The following is a 19,498-nucleotide window of genomic DNA, read 5'->3' on the forward strand; positions in this document are numbered from 1 at the left end:
TCTGCCTTTGACCCGAGTCTGCTCTTTCTCGCCGTCTCCTGCCCTCGTCGCGTTAACAGCTTCACGCGGTAAGGGGAGAAATGGCGCTGCGATGAGGGTGGAGACAAACAGGCAATTCGGAAGGGGCTGCACGTCGGTGGCGGGAAAGCGCGGGCGCAGCCGCTTGCCGGGTCCTCAGGGAAGCGCCTGGGGCGGGGCCGTCCCCTCGCTGGGCGGGGCGGGGCGGGGCTTTCCGGGCGCGCGGAGGCCGTGCGAGGAAGCGTGTCGAGGGCCTGGGTGGAACAGTGGGAAGGGAGCCGACGAGTGTAGCGGGCCTTCCTGCGGGGCTGCGTGTCCCGAGTGACCCGACGGCCGGTCGTTTCCGCGTCCTGCGAACGGTTCTCGCGTTCCCGTAGCCTCTGCCCGGGGGGATGCCGCAGGCCCTCCCCCTGAACACGGTCTCGCATCGGCGTTTGGTTCAGAGACCGCGCGGGGCCGCATCGGCGCCGGCGTGCGGGGAGACGCTGCGCCCTTTTCTCCCGGGTCCTGCCTTCGTGGTCTGGTTCGGCCTCGAGCCCCGGCCGGCGCCTCCCCTCCCAGGTCGAGGCGGACGGGCGAAGACACGTGCAGGCACAGCGGGACGGCCCCGCCGCTCCGTCCTTCGTGTTCTCATCCGAGACGTCGCCGTAAAGAGAAAAAGAGAAAACCCCAGCGTTTTGGTCACCTTCCACTCGGCTCCCGTGGGCCAGTGTTCGCAGCAGCTGAGGCGAAGCCGAGTGGAAAGTACGGGCCGCAGCCCGGGGATGGCGCTGAGGGAGGGAGGTCCGCGCAGGGCCCGACGGAGCCGGCGGTCGCACGTCCGCGTGCGGCCTGCGGGCTTCGAGCTCCAGAGCGGCTTCTGCAGCGTCCGTGCTGCCCAGCCCTGCGGTCCAGGTGCGGACTCGTGTCCCCGCACCCGAATCCGGGTGCAGTTCGGACGAGCCGGCGGCGCGCGCTCCCCTCCGGGACGCGGACTCCGGCCCCGGGACGCGGACTCCGGCCCCGGGACGCGGACTCCGGCCCCGGGACGCGGACTCCGGCCCCGGGACGCGGACTCCGGCCCCGGGACGCGGACCCAGCGTTCTCGCAGGCGGAGCCGTCCGGCCGGTGATCGCTTCCAGTCCCCAACCGTGTGGCGAAAACGAAGCGCCCGCAGGCCCCGGGTTAAGTTTATACGAAAACTCTTTTTTAAGTTCTGGGTGAATTTCAAGAATTATCAATAATATTACTAGAGATGGACATTTCGGTGTTTTAAAGGGGTTTTCATCAGCCCCGAATGAGAACCCAAACGTGAGATGATGGTCAGACGACGCTGTAGGAGCTGACAGCTTCCAGGCTCTCCCTCCTGGTGACCGGCTTCCTCGGAGGACGCGCAACTTCGCTGGGAGCTTCGTTCGAAGACGTTCTTCGCTGTGTGGAGGTCCGCGGGGTCGCGGGTGGAGGGGCTCTGCAGGTTGGTTTTGCGGGGCGCTGGGACTTCCGGCGGCTTTAAGTCAGATTTAGAGTAGTTTTTTCAGCTTGTGACCTAGAATTGGGTCTCTCCCCCACCATAGTCAGGGCTCGGGTCCCAGTAAGCCGGGTTTGCTCTGGTCCCCTGTTACCACGTGGACCGTCCTCTCCAGGCCGGGAACTTGACTTCGGTGACCTTGTCTTCAGACGTGCACAGGGGTCCCAACCCCGCGCACTTGTATGCAGGTAGAGTCCCCCTTGGGTTCGCTTTTTACATCCCTTTCTGCTTGCTTTTACGTTCTAGGATATATTTTTTCTTCTTCTTTTTTTTCCCTGAAGATTTATTTATTGAGGGAGAGAGAGAGAGTGGAAGCAGGAGTAGGAGGATTGGAAGAGGGAGAGGGAGGGAGAGGGGCAGACTCCCCACCAGGGTGAAACCTGTTGCAGGGCTCTCCATCCTAGGACCCTGACAACGATCACGCCCTGAGCCAAATCAAGAGTTGGAGGTTCACCTGACTGAGCCACCTGGGCACCCCTGTATTTTCTTCTTCTTAAATAAATGCATGTTCTATGTTATTCAGCAGTTTTATGTGTTTATGGCAAAAGGGAATCATCTGTGATGACTTAGATCCTTATATTCCCTCTAGTGGATTCTCTACCAGAACTTGTAGAGATGATCTTTTAAAAAGTGAAAATCTAGTGTGTGTTGTCTGGTTAGAACTGTGAAGTGACTTCATGTCCTACTTCGAATGAAATACCGGTTCCTAGGGGAGCCTGTGTGATCTCACCCCTTCCTACTTCTCTTAAGTGATCATTAGGGTATCCTTCCCTTTACTCCACAGTCCCTACACTCCAGTCCAACTGCCTTTCTCTGGAAGTTTGGAACATGTCAGGCTCTCCGCCTACCGCCCTACACAGGGCTTTCCCAAATGCTGTCCTTTTTGGCCGCAATAATCTTTCCCTTTTCAGTCTGGTTATTTCTGCTTCAGGTTTTGACTTGAATATGCACTTAGACTTTCAACAACCCCCTTATCCAAATAGGACCCCTCCAACCCACCCCCATGTTGTGTTCTTTATTGCTTTAGCAGCACTAATTACAACTCAAGTAATTTGCATTGTTTGCTTCCTTGTTTACTTTCTCTTTCCCTCTATTAGGTAACAGCTCCATAAGATCAGGGGATGCATCTTTTCTTCAACCAGTGCATAACAGAATGTCTGATGCCTACTGAGCCTTCAAATACATGTTGAAAGACTAAACCTTTCCATGTACTGAAGTGAAACATTTCCACATTTCATGTATTCTCAAATTCCTTGTTAGTTTGAATTTCTGTGATGGTGAATAACATTAACCCCATTTAGTATTGCTAGTTGCAGCCATGGACTCATGGTTTAGTAAATAAAAAGCTAAAAATAGATTGAGAAGAGAAGAATCAAGATACTGTTTAATTTTTTTTTTTTTTACAAAGCCTTAAAATAGTATTTCAACAATATTCTGCAGTTTTCAGTATATGGATTTTGCACATCTGTCAGATTTATCCCCGAATAGTTAATAGCATGTCCTATTGTAAATAGCACTTTTAATTCAGTATTCAATTTTTTGGGAGTATCTGCTATATAGAAATAAAATTGATTTATGTTTGTTGTCACCCATGATAAATATACTTATTAGTTATAGCAGCATTTTTTAAGGTAGATTTCATTGGATTTTCTACATGGATGATCATGTCTGCAAATCACAATTTTACTTCTGTCTTTTGAATCTACGTGCCATTTATTTACTTTTCTTGCTTTATTGCCCTGGCCAAGACACACCAGCATAATGTTGACTAGAACTGCGATATTATACCCTATCTTGTTTCCCATTTTAGGGGAAAAGCATAAAAGTCTTTTACCATTAAATATAGTGTTGTTTTAGGGTTTTTTGGTAGATGCCTTTTATGCTGTTGAGATTCCTTTCTGGTCCCAGTTTGTTAAGAGCTTTTATCAGAATGGATAATGGATTTTCTTGCATGCTTTTTCTGGGTCTGTTGAGGTGATAACAGGATTTTTCTTTTTTAGATTATTAATATGGTGGGTTGCATTGATTGGTCAGTGTTACATCAATCTTGCATCCTGGGATCAACTTTATTTAGCCATAATATATTATGCTTTTTATGTATTCTTGGACTTGATTGGCTAAAATTTTGTTTAGAATTTTTGCATATGTTCATGAGGGATACTAGTGTGTAATTGTTTTGTGTGATGTCTGCCTTGTATTGGGATTAGGTTAATACTGATCTCACAAATTAGGAACATTTTTTCTTCTTTTCAATTTTCTGGAAGACTTACCTAGCTTTGATATTAATTCTTCCTTATATACCTGGTAGAATATACCAGTGAATCCATCTGGAGTTTTCTTTGTGGGAAACTTTTTGACCATCAAATTGTATTTCTTTGATAGATATAGGGCTGTTTAGATTATTTATTCTTGAGTGACTTTTCATGGTTTTTCTTTAAAGATACTTGTTTCATCTAAGTTGTTGACTGTATTGGCATAAAAATCAGAATTTTTTTTAGATTTTTATTTATTTTTTATTTGAGAGAGAGAATGAGGGAGAAAGAGAGCAGAAGCAGGGGGAGGGTCAGAGGGAGAAGCACACTCCCCACTGAGTAGGAAGCCCAATGCAGGACTTGATTCCAGGACTCCAGGATCATGACCTGAGCCAAAGGCAGACACTTAACCAACTGAGCCATCCAGGTGCCCCATTGCCTTTGCTGATTTTAATTTGTATCTGTTCACTGTAATAAACTGTAATTGTGAGTATAACAGCATTTCTGAGCTCTTTGAGTTTTTCTAGTGCTAATTATCAAAACTAAGGGTTGCATGGGGACCCCCAACGTCTATTATCCTTTAATGACTAGGTTTTGTACTGATAACACTTCTGTAATTCCTGATATTGGTAATTTGTATCTTGTCTCTGATCACTCTCCTTAGAGGTTTATCAATTCTGTTTTTCTTAAACAACCAGCTTTTGGTTTTACTGAATTTCTCAGTTTATTAGTTTTCTACATTTTTTATTTCTTCTCTAATCTTTACTATTTTATGCTGACTTTGGGTTTCATTTGCTCTTCTTTTCTAAAGTACAAATTGAGGTCCTTGATTTAAAACCTTTCTTCTTTTCTAAATAAATGTTCAGTGCTATAAATTTTCTCCTATAGATTGCTTTATCAGATTTCCATGAATTTTAATGTATTTTTTAAATTATTTTCCTTCAAGTTGTTTTTTAGTTTTTTTAAATTTCATCTTTTAGTTACTGATTATTTGAAATTGTGTTGTTCAGTTTTAAATATTTGGAGATTTCTAGAGACCTCTCATTTAATTTTAATACTGTTGTGATCAAAGAAGTAGTTTGTCTAATTTGAATACCTTTATAGTTAATGAGACTTGTTTTATGCCCCAGAATGTAGTCTCTCTTGGGAAGTGTTTTGTGTGCAAATAAAATGAGTGTGTATTTTACTATCATTAGATGGAATGTTCTGTTAGTACCAATCAAGTCAATTTTGGTTGACTGTGATTTTTAAGTCCCCCACATCATTACTGGTTTTCTATTTATTCAATTAAGAGAAGAGAATTGAAATTTGCTACTATAATTGTGTATTTGTCCATTTCTTTTTACACTTGTGTCAGTTTTGCTTTATGTGTCTTTTTTTTTTTTAAGATTTTGTTTATTCATTTGAGAGAGAGAGACAATGAGAGAGCACGAATGTGGGGAGAGGCAGAGGGTGAGAAAGAGGCAGATTCTCCACTGAGCTGGAAGCAGGACATGGGGCTCCATCCCAGGACCTGGAGATCATGACCTAAGCCACAGGCAGACACTTAACCATCTGAGCCACTCCGGTGCCCTGCTTTATCTGTCTTAAAGCTCTGTTATGAGGGTATAAACATTAAGATTGCATGCCTTGTTGACTATTGGATCTACTTATAATAACAAAATCTTCCCTTCTTTTGCTGATAATATTAGTCTGAAATCTTAGTCTGATACTAATATACTACTCTAACATTCTTTGACTAATATTAACTTGATACATCTTTTTCCTTTTCTTGTTTTTTTTTGTTTGTTTGGTTTACACTTTCAACCTATTTGTACCTTTCTTTCAGGCAGCACAGAGTTTGTCTTGCTTTTCTATCTAATCTAACAGTTTCTGCCTTTTAACTGGTGTGTTGATACCATTTATATTTAATGTGATTATTATGTTTAGGTCTTAAACCTCTGAGCTAAAATCTAAAATCAAAACAAAACATTCCAGTTTTTGCTCTCTTTTTGTCTCATATGTTGTTCCCTTTCCCTATCTTCTTTTGTATTCCTTTTTTAAAAGATTTTGTTCATTTCCATTGGTAACTTATTAGCTATGACTTTTTTTTTATTATTTTAGTGATCAGTTTGGCATCATAGTATACTTCTTTAACTTATTACAATTGACAGTCAGGTAATATAACACTTAATAGTATAAGAAACTCATAAATATATATTTTTACTTCTTCCCTCCTGGCCTTTATATTTTTATTTTTATACATTTTACTTATATGTGTTACAAACCTCACAATGTATTATTATTTTCATTGAAACAGTGATCTTTTTCATAGATATAAATAAATAAGAAAGTCATATATTTACTCATACAGGTAAAATTTCTGGTACTCTTTTGTCCTTTGTGCAGATCCATATTTCCATCGGGTATCATTTTCCTTTTGCCTAAATGAAAAAAGTCTTTATTTTGCTTTTGTTTCTGCAGGGTATTTTCCTGAGTATAAAATTCTAGTTTGACTTTTTTTTTTAATGCTTTACAGATGCTGCTCCATGTCTTCTAGCTTGTGTTCTTCATGACGAGAAATCTATTATCATTAACTTTGTTTCTTCATATAGAATTTTATTTTTTTATTCTGTCTGCCTGTCAGATTTGTACCTTACCATGTTCTTGAGCAATTTGAGTATGATGTTCCATAGTGTACTTTTCTTCATATGTCTTATGTTAAGGTTAAATGAGATTCTTGGGCCTGTAGACTCTTAGTTTTCATCAAATTTGAAAATTTTCTTGCCATTGTTTCTTCAAATATATTTTCCATCTTCCCCCATCTGGGGGATTCCATTACATGTCTGTTGACCACTTGACATTTTCCTATAGTTCACTGAAGCTCTTTCTGTATTTTAATATTTTTTGCTTCATTTTGTATAGCTTCTATTGCTTCTTCAAGTTCACTAATATCTTCTCGTCTAATGTCTAATTTCTACTAATTCCATCTGGTGTGTCTTTTTCATCACAAACATTATAGTTTTCATCTATAGATGTTCAGTGGGGGTCTTTTTTATATCTTTAATGTCTGTCCATACTCTTTGAACATGCAGAATATGATAGTGATGTCATTATTCATTATGATTAATGGCATTTCTGATGATTCTAACATCTGTATTAGTTCTGAGTCAGTTTCAGTTGATTAATTTTCCCAATTTTAATTCATATTTTTCTCCTTTTCATACCTGGTAATCTTTGATTTGATACACATGGTGAATTTTACCTTGTGAATTTATTTGGCTCGCTATTTTTGTTTTCCTATAAATATTTTTGAACTTTGTTCTGAGATGCAGTTCCTACTTGGAAATAGTCTTTTCTTTTTTGAGAATTATTTTTGAAAAAAGATTATTTATTTATTTGAGAGAGAGACAGAGCTAAAGAGAGCACACAAGCAGGGGGAGGGAGGGAATCTCAAGCAGACTTCATGCTGAGTGCAGAGCCTGACACAAAGCTCAATCTCATTACCCTGAGATCATGACCTGAGCCTAAATAAAGAGCTGGACACCTAACCCCCTGAGCTACCCAGGCACCCCTTTGAGAATAATTTTAAAATGTGGTAGACCTGACCAGAGAAATATTTAGTCAAGACTAATTACTTCCTACTACTGGGATAAGAATCTTCTGAGTACCAAATGTTCCATGAATTTTGAGGTTTTTCAGTCCAGTGACAATAGCCACTATTCCTGGTCCTATGTGAGTGCTGTGTACTGTACTCTCTGGTGCTTTTGGATAGTTCTTTCCCTGGTCTTCCATAGTTTGCTCACATGGCATTTGCTTCTCACTACTCTGCTGATCCCCATTGTTTGTTTTTTGGGATTTTTTTCTTTGTTTGTTTTTGTTTTTGCTTTTTTTTAACTCTCCCCTTACTGGTACTTTGTCTTGCACTTTCTAGCCCCTGCTCACACTCTGAAGTCCGTCTCTTCAACTTAGGGAGCCCTGAAAGCTTTGCATGGATCCTCCCCTTAACTCCCTTCTCTACTGCGGTCTGGGAACTCTCTCAAGGCAGTAAATTAGGGCAACCATTCAGGATTGCTTCATTTGTTTCCCATGTCTCAGGGATCACTGTCCTTCATTGCCTGATGTACTGTGTCTTGATAATCATTCCTTCATATTCTATTTCATATCCTATTTGTTTGTTTTTGGTAGTTTTAGGAGGGAGCATAAAACCAGTCTCTGTTGTTCCGTTTTGGTCAAAAGGGCAAGTCCCAGCACTGTTTTAAGTACTTTACGTATATTAACTGACTAAACCTTTCAACAACCTTGTGGAATAGTTTCAACTATTATTCCCATTTTGTGGATGAGCAAACTGAGGCATCGAGAGATTAAATTAGTTCCTATCTCCGCCTGCCTCTCTGCCTACTTGTGATTTGTCTGTCAAATAAATAAATAAAATCTTTAAAAAAAAAATTAGTTCCTAAACTTGCATAGCTTGTTATTAGTAGAGCTAGATTTCAAATTCAGGTGGTATGGACCCAGAATCTGTGATCTTAACTACACTGCCATTCTGATTTTACAGCATTCCTTAATTTACAAAGAACTGTGCCAAATATTTCATTAAATTCTTACGTAGGTCATACAAGTAGAATGTGAATGACTGACAGCCCTTTACCTCACACCCCCATGTTATTTGTATTTTCAAAGGAATATGATTATTCATCCAGAAGAATATTTACTAAGTTAAATACTGACAAAGGGAAATGAGAAATATTTCTGAAGTGTAACAAATTCTTTTTAGTCACTAACTCATCCAATTTCACTCTACCTTGGAATTTTCTGGCTTGGTTTCCCTAAGTTGGTCTTGATTTTTGCCAACTTCTCTTACTCCATTCTTTAAATTGTTACAAATGGCCTAAAAGTTTCCCTTATTTTCTAGGCTTTGTATCTATGCCATCAGGTACTAGGAAAGATGGTGGTTATTTGTATGTTAGAGTCTTTTAAAAATGAAGTCCTATACTTCGGCAATGGCTGTAGCAGCCTTTTTCTAGGTATGTCTCCTGAGGCAAGGGAAATAAAAACAAAAGTAAATGATTGAAACTACATCAAAATTAGAAAATTCTGTACAATGAGGGAAATAATGAGAAAAACTAAAAGGCAGCCTACTGAATGGGAGAAGATATTAGCAAATGACATATTTGATAAAGGGTTAGTATACAAAATATATAAACAACTGATATGACTCAATGCCCCCCCAAAACAAATAATCCCATTAAAAAAGTGGGCAGAAGATATGAACAGATATTTCTCCAAGGAAAACATCCAGATGGCCAACAGACACATGAAAAGATGCTCAACATCACACATCATCAGGGAAATGCAAATCAAAACTGCAGTGAGATCACCTCACACTTGTCAGAATGGCTAAAATCAAAACCACAAGAAACAAGTGTTGGCAATGACGTGTGGAGAAAAAGACACCCTCACGCACTGTTAGTGTGAATGCAAGCTGGTGTAGCCACTGTGGAAAACAGTATGAAATTCCTCACAAAGTTAAAAAATAGAACTACCATACAGTCCAATAATCACACTAGTGGGTATTTACCCTAAAAACACAAAAAGCACATTAATTTAGAGGGATACATGCACCCCTATGTTTTTGCCAGCATTTTTTACAATAGCCAAGTTACGGAAGCAGCCCAAGGGTCCATCAGTAGATGAATGGATAAAGGAAAGATGGTATATATATATATATACAAACAATGGAATATTCAGCCATAAAAGAGAATGAAATCTTGCCATTTTCAACAACATGAATAGAGTAGAGAATATAATGCTAAGTGAAATAAGTCATTCGGAGAAAGACAAATACCATATGATCTCACTCATATGTGGAATTTAAGAAACAAAACAAATGGGCAAAGATTAAAAAAGAGAGACAAACCAAGAAATAGACTCTTAACTATAGAGAACAAAATGATGGTTATCAGAGGGGAGGTAGGCGGGGGTCTGGAGGAAGCAGGTGATGGGGATTAAGAGTGTGCTTACCGTGATAAGCACTGAGTAATGTATAGAATCATTGAATCACTCTAGTATAATTGAAACTAGCATAACACTGTATGCTAACTATACAGGAATTAAAATTAAAAACTTAATAAAAAGTGAAGTGACATTAGTAATTTCACAGCTTGCATTTTCCTTTGGGAAGCATTCAGAGCTCTTTCTATCTGCTTTTGGATTCCAGTTTATTACTTTGTATTAGAATTTTTGTCTGTCTCCAAGTATATAACTATTAGGCAGTTAGGAGAGGTATGTGGGAAAGTATTTTTGTTTACAGCTACATGACAACTAGGGCAGTGCCGGAGGTGGTGGCTCAGTGTTGTTGAATAAAGAGTGACCGCGTGGATGGATCAGGGTATGCTGGCGACCAGCTGCAGGAACCAAAGGGACGCTGGGCAGAGCGACAACAGCGGCAGACGGCATACTCACCACGGAGTGAGTACCTAGCGCACAGGCAGTGGGTCTTGAGTACATGATGTTCTGGCTTTGGGATGTCTTTTCTACTTACATTTGAATACAGTTGTGTTTTGATTTCACAATTCATCATACTTAATCATACTGATTCTAAGATGATACTGGGAAACTGAGTTTCTCCTTCTTTTCCATAGGCCGTCTCTACTGGAATTTTAAATCTCAATGAAGAGGCAGTTCCTTTTAACTGCCCTAGTATTTCAAGCATTTTTTTAAAGTGAAAATGCATTAAAAGCATTGATGTGAATTGCTGTACAAAATAGCTCTGCTGTTTAAGAGTTTCCATCAGTCCTCAGTTTAATTACTACATTATTCTGCCAGCTTCCTCCAGAAATCATTGAGTGAATGAAGTCGTTTCATAGGATATTTACAAACATTGGACTTATAAAGGGGGTGTCTGTCAATTCCCCTTTGGCTTGGAAATGACCGAGGCCAAGCCAGCAGTACACAACTGCTATTTTGGGCTTAGCATATTTTCATAGTCACCAGCTCAGGAAGATGCTGGGAAGAAAACACAGGAAGGTAAAATGTTTGGCTTCTACACTCAGTCCTGGTTTTATAATCTGGACTATAAGTTTACTTGAAAAATGAGAGGCTAAAGGCTTTATTTGGTCGAAGACAGAGAGTGGTTGGATAGTGATTTGTGTGTGTGTGGTTGTTAGCATATGAATAGTCTGTAGGAAATGTGCAGTTTTGAGCATCAGTATTCAAAGCTTAAAGGTTGGCTTCTCAGTCATGGTAAAAATGAATTACCAAGGTCAGTCTGTGAATATTACCGATTTAATAGTCACAATAAAGTTTTTGTTTTGGATTAAATGATAAGATTTGAATGTGAAGGCATAATGTCAAACTAGAGATCAGACAAGAGGAAGATCAGGCTGGAAATTATTTTATTGAGGCAGCCTCTGGGAAATTCCAAGAGACAAGACCAATATAAATGAAGCTTGTGAAGAACTGAAGTAGAATGCCAGATCGCAGGTTCAGGTTTAACTGTGGCAGCCCCTACTCATGGAAAAAAAAATTGATACAGAAACTTCACATGGTCCTCAGAAGGAATTCCATCCGTGGCAATATTTACAGCGTGTTGATTTCAGAGCGGGTATTCATAGTGGGAAAGGCTGAGAGGTGGGAGGGCGGAAGTAAGACTGTCGGGTAAGGTGCTTATTTAGCCAGATAGTAGGTACAGTAAATGTCTTAAGAGGAATGCTAAGAGGTGAGATGGTTAAAGTTCATGCAATTATGAAGAGTATAGAAATAATGAGTCTAGATTTAGTTCTTATTTGGATATACATTTTAGCCACAGAGGAGGATGAATCTCTCTCTCTCAGAGGTGACCCCAGAGTAATTCAAAGTGCATTTTAGTCTGTCATATCATTAGCAATTTAAGTTCAACTGTCTCAATCCCAACTTATTAATTTGGCGAGAACACATTGGGCTGTTTTCCTCTGCTATGGCAGCAGCGAGTTTTGCAGGACACAGAGCCTGTACGGTTTTGTGGGGCTTCCTTAGGAAAAAAATAATAAATCCACACTTACCTGGATCCCTCGAGAAAGCAGAAGGCCTTCGAGTTTGACCTTTTGTAGCTTCCAGTCGATGCTTCTAGTTGACACATTTCAGTTCATTGATGTAGGATGAAAAGCTTCTGATAAGTGAAGAGCAGCTAGAAGGTCCGGGTGGCAGAAGGAGCCGTGGGTTCGACTTAAAAGCCGCCTTCTAGCCTAGGCTGCGGCGCACGGCCCGTTTCTCCCGCGCTGGGCGCAGCGGGGCAGACGACGCTGCAGAAGCAGCTGTGAGCACCGAGCCTCCGCGCTCCGGGAGTCCAGCATCCCAAGCCCGGTCGGAATTTAGGAAATTGTGTGCACCCCACTCGCCCCGCCTAGCGAGACACGGTAGACTTCGGTATGTAAATGGCTCTGAGAGATGCTGCTGTCCGAAACATGCGCGTCACACACACCCAGTGTGACTTCATTTATTCCAGTGTTGAGCTCTTTTCGTTTTCAGCGTGTGGAACGCGGAGCCCCCTCCCCTGCCGGACACGGGGGCCACGCTGCTACGCGGAACTCTCTCTCGGCCTCCTCGACGCTCCTCTGCGCTCTCAGGCTTTCCCCTGCGGCCACGTGGGGACTGTCACTCTCGAAGAAGTTCCGCGCCGCGTGCTGTGGACAGACGCGCACGCGGGGACCCGCGCAGCGGCTCCGACTACAGGCCGCCGCCGCCGAGCAGACGGCGCGGACGGGGCGCGGACGCGAGCTTCACTGGGAAGGGGGAACTCGCCCTCCGCAGCCCGGGCTCGTCTTCAGGGCCGCTGGGCCGACCGTCTGGAAGCGTCCCGCGGGCTCCTCGGCCGGGCTCCCTGCCGCCCCGCGCCGCCCCCCGTGGAGGTCGCGGCCGGACCGTGCGCACCGCGCGGCGGCCCGAGCAGCGCGCGCAGGGCCGAGCCGGAGGGAGATCCCGTCCTTCCGCGGGCGCTTCCCGGTGTGGGAGCCGGAGAAGAGGCCTTTCTGCCACCGGGGGCTGCAGATGCAGACTCTGTCAGAGCCACCGGAGATGCAGACTCTGTCAGAGCCACCGCACCCTCGCACGGGTAACGGCCACTTGCCCAGACATTGCCGAGTTCCTCGTAAATTGGTCCCCTCGGCCCCGTAACCCTTTCGGGAACTCTTCTCCGAACTTGCCCACATGTTCTACAGTCTGGGCACGAGGGGCTCCGGAGGGGACGCAGCGTCCAGGGGCAGCAACCCGCCGGGCACTTGGTGCGGCCCGAGGGAAAAGAGGAAGACGACGAGCGCCCGCGTCCCTCGGCTCTCGCAGACGCGCGGCTTCCCCCCGACGGGCGCGCAGGCCGGAGACCGCAAAGGGCCCTTCCCCGACGGAGGCGGGAGAGGAGCCCGGGCCCGGCCCGAAAAGCGAGCGCTGAGGGTGTGGGAAGTCGAGGAAATCCTTCACTTCCCGTACTGGACGGGAGAAACGACCTGTAGCCGGACTGACAACAAGAAAGCACCCGAGGGGGCGCCTGGGAGGCTCAGGGGGTTGGGCGACTGCCTTCGGCTCAGGTCGTGATCCCGGAGTCCTGGGATCGAGCCCCGCGTCGGGCTCCCTGCGCAGCGGGGAGTCTGCTTCCCCCTCTGACCTTCTCCCTCTCGTGCTCTCTCACTCTGTCTCTCTCTCTCTCTGAAATAAATAAAATCTTAAAAAAGAAAAGAAAAGAAAGAAAAAGAAAAAGAAATCATCTAAGGCCAAGGCTGAGGCTTCTTAGAGGGATATTTTGAGGCAAGGTTAAGGCCTAATCGGACAGTTACTGTTGTTCTAGTGTCTCTCAGTATCAACATCATATTTGTGTAAATACGATCATTAAAACAGTGTTCATTATTTTTGTTTTCTCATTTTTGGGTGGACCTCAGAGGAAATCTGATAAAATCTAGAAGTCACTTGAAGTTGAGCAACTTTCTCAGGATCAAACAAATGAGTAATTGAAAGAGTCAGAATTACACCCCAAGCACGGGCGGTTTCAAGCCCTGTACTTTTCACTTGCGGCTGAGCCAGCGGAACACAAACACTCCCACCTCCGTATCCTTTTTCTAACACTGGTGCAGGAAGTGAGATGTTAACACTTACTGACAAGTCTGTTGGCTTTTAAGTGTTGTTACTGTATCATTTGTGTCCATAGTTTTTTTTAATCTTATAGTCATTAGTTCACTTTTCTTGGATAACTTTCTCTTATACCAAAAAATGAAATTCCAAAGACTTAAGCATCTGGTACTATGGTAAAAGTAAGTTATGTCAAATTTTGTTGGGGTTCTGGGAGATCCTAACAAGGATACTGGTGAAACGTTGTTAAGGTTTAAGTGCAAAAGTCAATAATAAATTCCTGAAAAATATAGGGTACTCTTATTTCTTGATATCTGGGACATTTAAACAACTATTTAACAATCTGATTCTAAGGCTAATTAAACATATGTATAATGGACCACCCTAAGAAATACATAAATTACTCATGCAGGAAAGTACGTATCTCTGTGGCAAACTAATGTTTGGACCACATTTAAAATGCATAAATATTGCCATAAAACAAAACTGGGCAAGGAGAACCATACCAGAAGGAGTATAATATTTAATGGCAAATATGCATATTATTGTAGCAGTTTAAATATACTTTTTATAATCATGAATGCTTAAGATTTCAACTGAAATGCCATTATTTCTCACAACCCTGGAAGATTGCTTGCTATTAAGATTCTCAATTCACCATCTCTGATGGCGGGGAGGGGTAGTGGTTAAGCTCCCAATATTGGGTTGGGCTTGTGTTCTAAGCAAGCTTTACTGTACATTTCTCCCTGACCACTGCAGGGTGGTTGCTTCATTAAGGAGCCTCTAGTCAAGTGAGGGTTTTTAGGGGCTCGAATACTAACTACATTGAATACTACCAGAACTATCCTTTCCTTCTCGGGTCTAACAACCCTTTGCACCAGCCCTATCCAGCTTTGGAGGCTGGGTTCTGCAGATCTTTGAACACAGCTGGACTCTCAGGTAGTTTGGTCTTTGGGGGCTGATATACCTAAAATAACTTCGAATAGTTAAATCTGACCACGTGTGAAATGGCAGTTGCCTTTTAATTTTAATGGAATATTTTAGAGCGTTTTTATGGAAAAGCTCTTAAAGTTCGTTTTTTCACTACCTTAATGAAAGGGGAAAATGTGTTGCTGTTGCTGTTATTTTTTATAATAAATTTAAAGCAGTTCCTGCAAATCTTAACAAGTAGAATCAAATATTTAATGCTTTTGGCAAAACCCCTTTATAAAATTTCCAGAACAAAATAAAATATTCTGAATTTAAACTTCTTTGAATAAAACAGACTGGATTTCGAAGAGTACTTACATCATGTATCAACATTTCCAAGTTAATTTAGTATGTGGAACCAAACCACATCATTTCCACAATAGTTACTGTTGCATCTGAAAAGATTTGTGCTCAGATTTTTAACCCAGAATAGAAAGTTGTATTCATGACTATGATATTCCAGATAGAAATCTATTTGTTCTTTTTTATACCATATTTCTTTTATATATGCAAATCAGGATATCTTATACTTGCTTTTTACATTGTAAAAGCTACATCTTAAAAGATAATGAGGGTACTCTTAACTTTGGGACTTCGCAAAGGCTGGTTCTTTTGGACAAGAGGTAGTGATGAGCTGGTAATTTTTTACAAAAAGCTCTCCAGGAAAAAAAAAAAAAAAAAACAAGTCAACAACCACTTCCATTTGATGATTCCTAATAGTGTTAAGTGTGAAACACGGAGGTAAGAACAGGTGTGTAAATCACCTCTTGCCAGTCCACGCCAGCCTCCTGCAGCAAACCAGTGATGATGGGTTCCTTTATATTTGCCAAACATGCAGTATGGAAGCCGTCAGTTATAAAAGCCTTTGTTAATGGTAAAAATCGGTTTAACTGGGTAAGATGGACTAGTAAGTTGCTGTGGGCATAGACACCTGGGAAGGTTTCAGCAGGACTTAGTAATTTTTCAGATGGATCATTCTGAGAAAATGCCTACTAATAAACTATCCGTTATGTGGTCTGACGCAAGGAATGGAAATAGAAAAAGTCAAAGAAGTAGTTTTTTTATTTATGTCATCTGTTATTCATAAAGAATCCGACTGTTCTGTTCTGAATGAGCTTTGAGCTGGATCGTTCAAAACAATCATTTATTTGTATGATAGGATGCTAATATAATTCTGAGAAAGATGTCTTCCAGGGAAATATTTTATTAAAATGGTCGCAGCTAACATTTATTGTGGTAGCCTCTATTCTAAGAGATTCTCATGCATTATCTTACTGAAGCCTCACAACAACCTTTTTTATTCCCCCCACTCCCATTTTACAGGTGAGAAAACTGAACACAAACAATTGTAGTCACTTGCCTCACGGGTTTGTGCTCTTAGTAACACACTCTTACAAGTCACGTGTTGGTTTTGCTTTGTTTTGCTTGAAAGAAGCCTACTCGTTACTATAGTTAGCTGGTCACTTTGAATGTTTCAAGTTCTGCTTTTAGCTCATTCAATCTATGCACGGTTCTTTCCACATATGTGCTTAAGAGCTACAGTGAAGCTATCATTGATTTTCAGAAGAGTAGACAGTCTGAAAACCATCTTAAGGTTAGGACAGTTCTGGGCTAGGCAATCTTTGGATTACATTAATAAGATGGAGATTAAATAGTAATGAGTTAAACCGTATCCTTGTCTTTAGTTAATTGAAATCATCCATCAAACTATAAATGTATATTCTTTCTATCCCTGCCTGGGATGGATGGATATATATATATGTGTGTGTGTGGTTTGGTTCCACATACTAAATTAACTTGGAAATTATATATATATATATATACATGTATATATATATATATAAAATTCAACATATATACACACACATATATGTGAACATGGGCATACACACACATGTGCAAATATATATATGATCTTTTTTAAAGAAGTAAAGAAATCCAAATTGAGGGAACATAAGAATAGGAAAAATAAAATGGAGCCAAGAATGTTGACAGGACACGAAAACCACATTTCAAGGTCTTTACTTTCTAGAGCTGCATTACGATTTTGGGTCTGAAACTTTTTAGGGCCAAAGCAGGGGAGGGAAATAATATGGGGTGCTCATATTATTCCAATTGAAAATTATTTGTATACATTTATAATCACATAGTGATAACAACCTTACTGTTAACATCCAGAATTAATCCGCATCTAAGAATCTCCACCATCTCCCATAGCACACACATCCCTTAGAAGAATTTTTCAACACCACACCATCAACTTCCATTTTAAGATCTTTTGGAATCCTTTTCATTGATTGGGTGTATTTGTATACTCTCCTATCATTGTGTTTTTGATTCCTGATTCCTTAGGAATCAATTGCTAAAACGTTAACAATTGACTTAATTTTAGGGTCAATCATCAGTTATTATTTGAACTTAACTGCAGGCTTTACATGTGATTACAATTTTTTTCTTATATTATCTTCTTTCTTAAATTCAGTTTTTTAGTTTGTTATAGTACATTATTTTGTATTTTTTCAGAAAGGCTGTATGTGTTCAACTCAGACTTTGCATATGATTATTTGCCCTGGTTTACATTTTTAATTTTTTTTTAAATTTTCCTGGTTTTTAAAGGATGGTTTAATTTTTCATGTGAATTCTGATTGTCCCTGGTTAATTCAAAGTATTGTTCTGTTGTCTCATGGCATCTGTTGTTACAGGTGAGAGGTCCAATGCTGTTTTAATTTTCCTTTCCACTTGGTTATACTCTATTTCTTTCATAGTCTATTACAAGTTCCTACTTAATGTTGGAGATAACTCATTTTAATACAGTGTGTCTAGATGTTGCTGCCTGCCCTACTGAAGAGACTTTGTTCATCTGGCAGAAACTTTGTCTTGCTGTTCTTGTTTCTGCTACTTATTTGATTTTTTCCTTCTATTTTTTTTTTTTTACTTTAGCTTTCTTGAACACTTACTAGATGGACTTACTAGATGAATGGCAGAACTTTTAGATATACATATCGCATCTTTTCTCTCTTCCTTTTAATCTCTTTATTCTTGTCACTGAATTCTGATACTATCTTTTTTTTAAAGATTTTATTTATTTATTTATTTGACAGACAGAGATCACAAGTAGGCAGAGAGGCAGGCAGAAAGAGAGGAAGGGAAGCAGGCTCCCCGCTGAGCAGAGAGCCCGATGCGGGGCTCCATCCCAGGACCCTGGGATCATGACCTGAGCCAAAGGCAGAGGGTTTAATGCATTGAGCCACCCAGACGCCCCTCTGATACTATCTTTTGGCTTACCCCTCCAGCTTACTATTTTAATCTGAGGTCTCAGTCATTCTGCAGTTCAGCCGCATTTTAATAATCTTAATAATTTCCAAAAACTCTGCTTCTTTTTCATTGCATCCTGTTTCAAAGTATTTTTTTTTTAATTTGACATATTTTCCTTTTGGAACTATCTATAGTTACAAACTGTATTTTTCTGATGATTCTTTCTAATTCCTGCATTTTTTCTTCTTTAGGAATTAGCTCTTTTCTAGAATATTGCAGGTTTTTAAATTTTTTTATTTTATTTTATTTTTTCAGTGTTCCAAGATTCATGGTTTATGCACCACACCCAGTGCTCCATGCAATACGTGCCCTCCTTAATACCCACCACCAGGCTCACCCATCTCCCCACCCCCCTCCCCTCCAAAACCCTCAGTTTGTTCCTCAGAGTCCACAGTCACTCATGGTTCATCTCCCCCTCCAATTTCCCGCAATTCACTTTTCCTTTCCTTCTCCGCATGTCCTCCATGTTATTCCTTATGCTCCACAAGTGAGTGAAACCATATGATGATTGACCGTCTCTGCTTGACTTATTTCACTCAGCATCATCTCCTCCAGTCCCGTCTATGTTGAAACAAAAGTTGGGTATTCATCCTTTCTGATGGAGGCATCATACTCCATAGTGTATATGGACCACATCTTCTATATCCGTTCATCCGTTGAAGGGCATCTTGGTTCTTTCCGCAGTTTGGCAATCGTGGCCATGGCTGCTATGAACATTGGGGCACAGATGGCCCTTCTTTTTACCACATCTGCATCTTTGGGGTAAATACCCAGTAGTGCAATTGCAGGGTCACAGAGTAGCTCTATTTTTAATTTTTTGAGGAATCTCCACACAGCATTGCAGTCTTAAAACAAGTGGTTGGCCTTCTCATGCAGTTGATATTTGGTTTCCTGCTTATGCTTGCTGGTGAGTCTGCCATCGGAGGTTTTGAACTTGAGGACCACAGACCAATCCAGATAGAATTCAGGATGTTGTAACTTTGTCACTGATAGACACCACAGACATTTCCACATCACAGTAGTTTGTAAGTGTGAATTATAATCATCACTGTTTTGAAACTTTGTCCGTGTTCGGCCTGCTGCTAGATCTTATCATTTTATGTGTTAATAAAGAAGCAAGTACATTTTTATAATTTAAAAATATTTTGATACTTTCATTTCAATGTAATTGGTTTCCTTTATAATCGTATAAAATTTTAAAATATTATACATTTCAAAATATTATTCTGAGAAGGACTCCCTAGGCTTCGTCTGACAAAGAAGTCCATGTGCTATAAAGGAAGCTGAAACCCCCAAGCTAGGCTGATCACTGTCGCCTGCTGGAACACATTTCACCAGCCTGGGGAATGATACTTGTCCCCTG

General features: G+C 41.2%; 1 long non-coding RNA gene across 1 annotated transcript; it reads left to right on the plus strand.

Moving 5' to 3' along the window:
* Positions 1-214: 214 nt before the first annotated feature.
* Positions 215-2,042, plus strand: LOC308356302. The gene is made up of 3 exons (XR_013968067.1): positions 215-762; positions 1,276-1,438; positions 1,915-2,042. It is a non-coding gene; the product is annotated as an uncharacterized lncRNA (long non-coding RNA).
* The last annotated feature ends 17,456 nt before the right edge of the window (positions 2,043-19,498 follow it).

Source organism: Martes martes (assembly GCF_963455335.1).
Source record: "Martes martes genome assembly, chromosome: 15".
In the NCBI taxonomy this organism is placed as follows: domain Eukaryota; kingdom Metazoa; phylum Chordata; class Mammalia; order Carnivora; family Mustelidae; genus Martes; species Martes martes.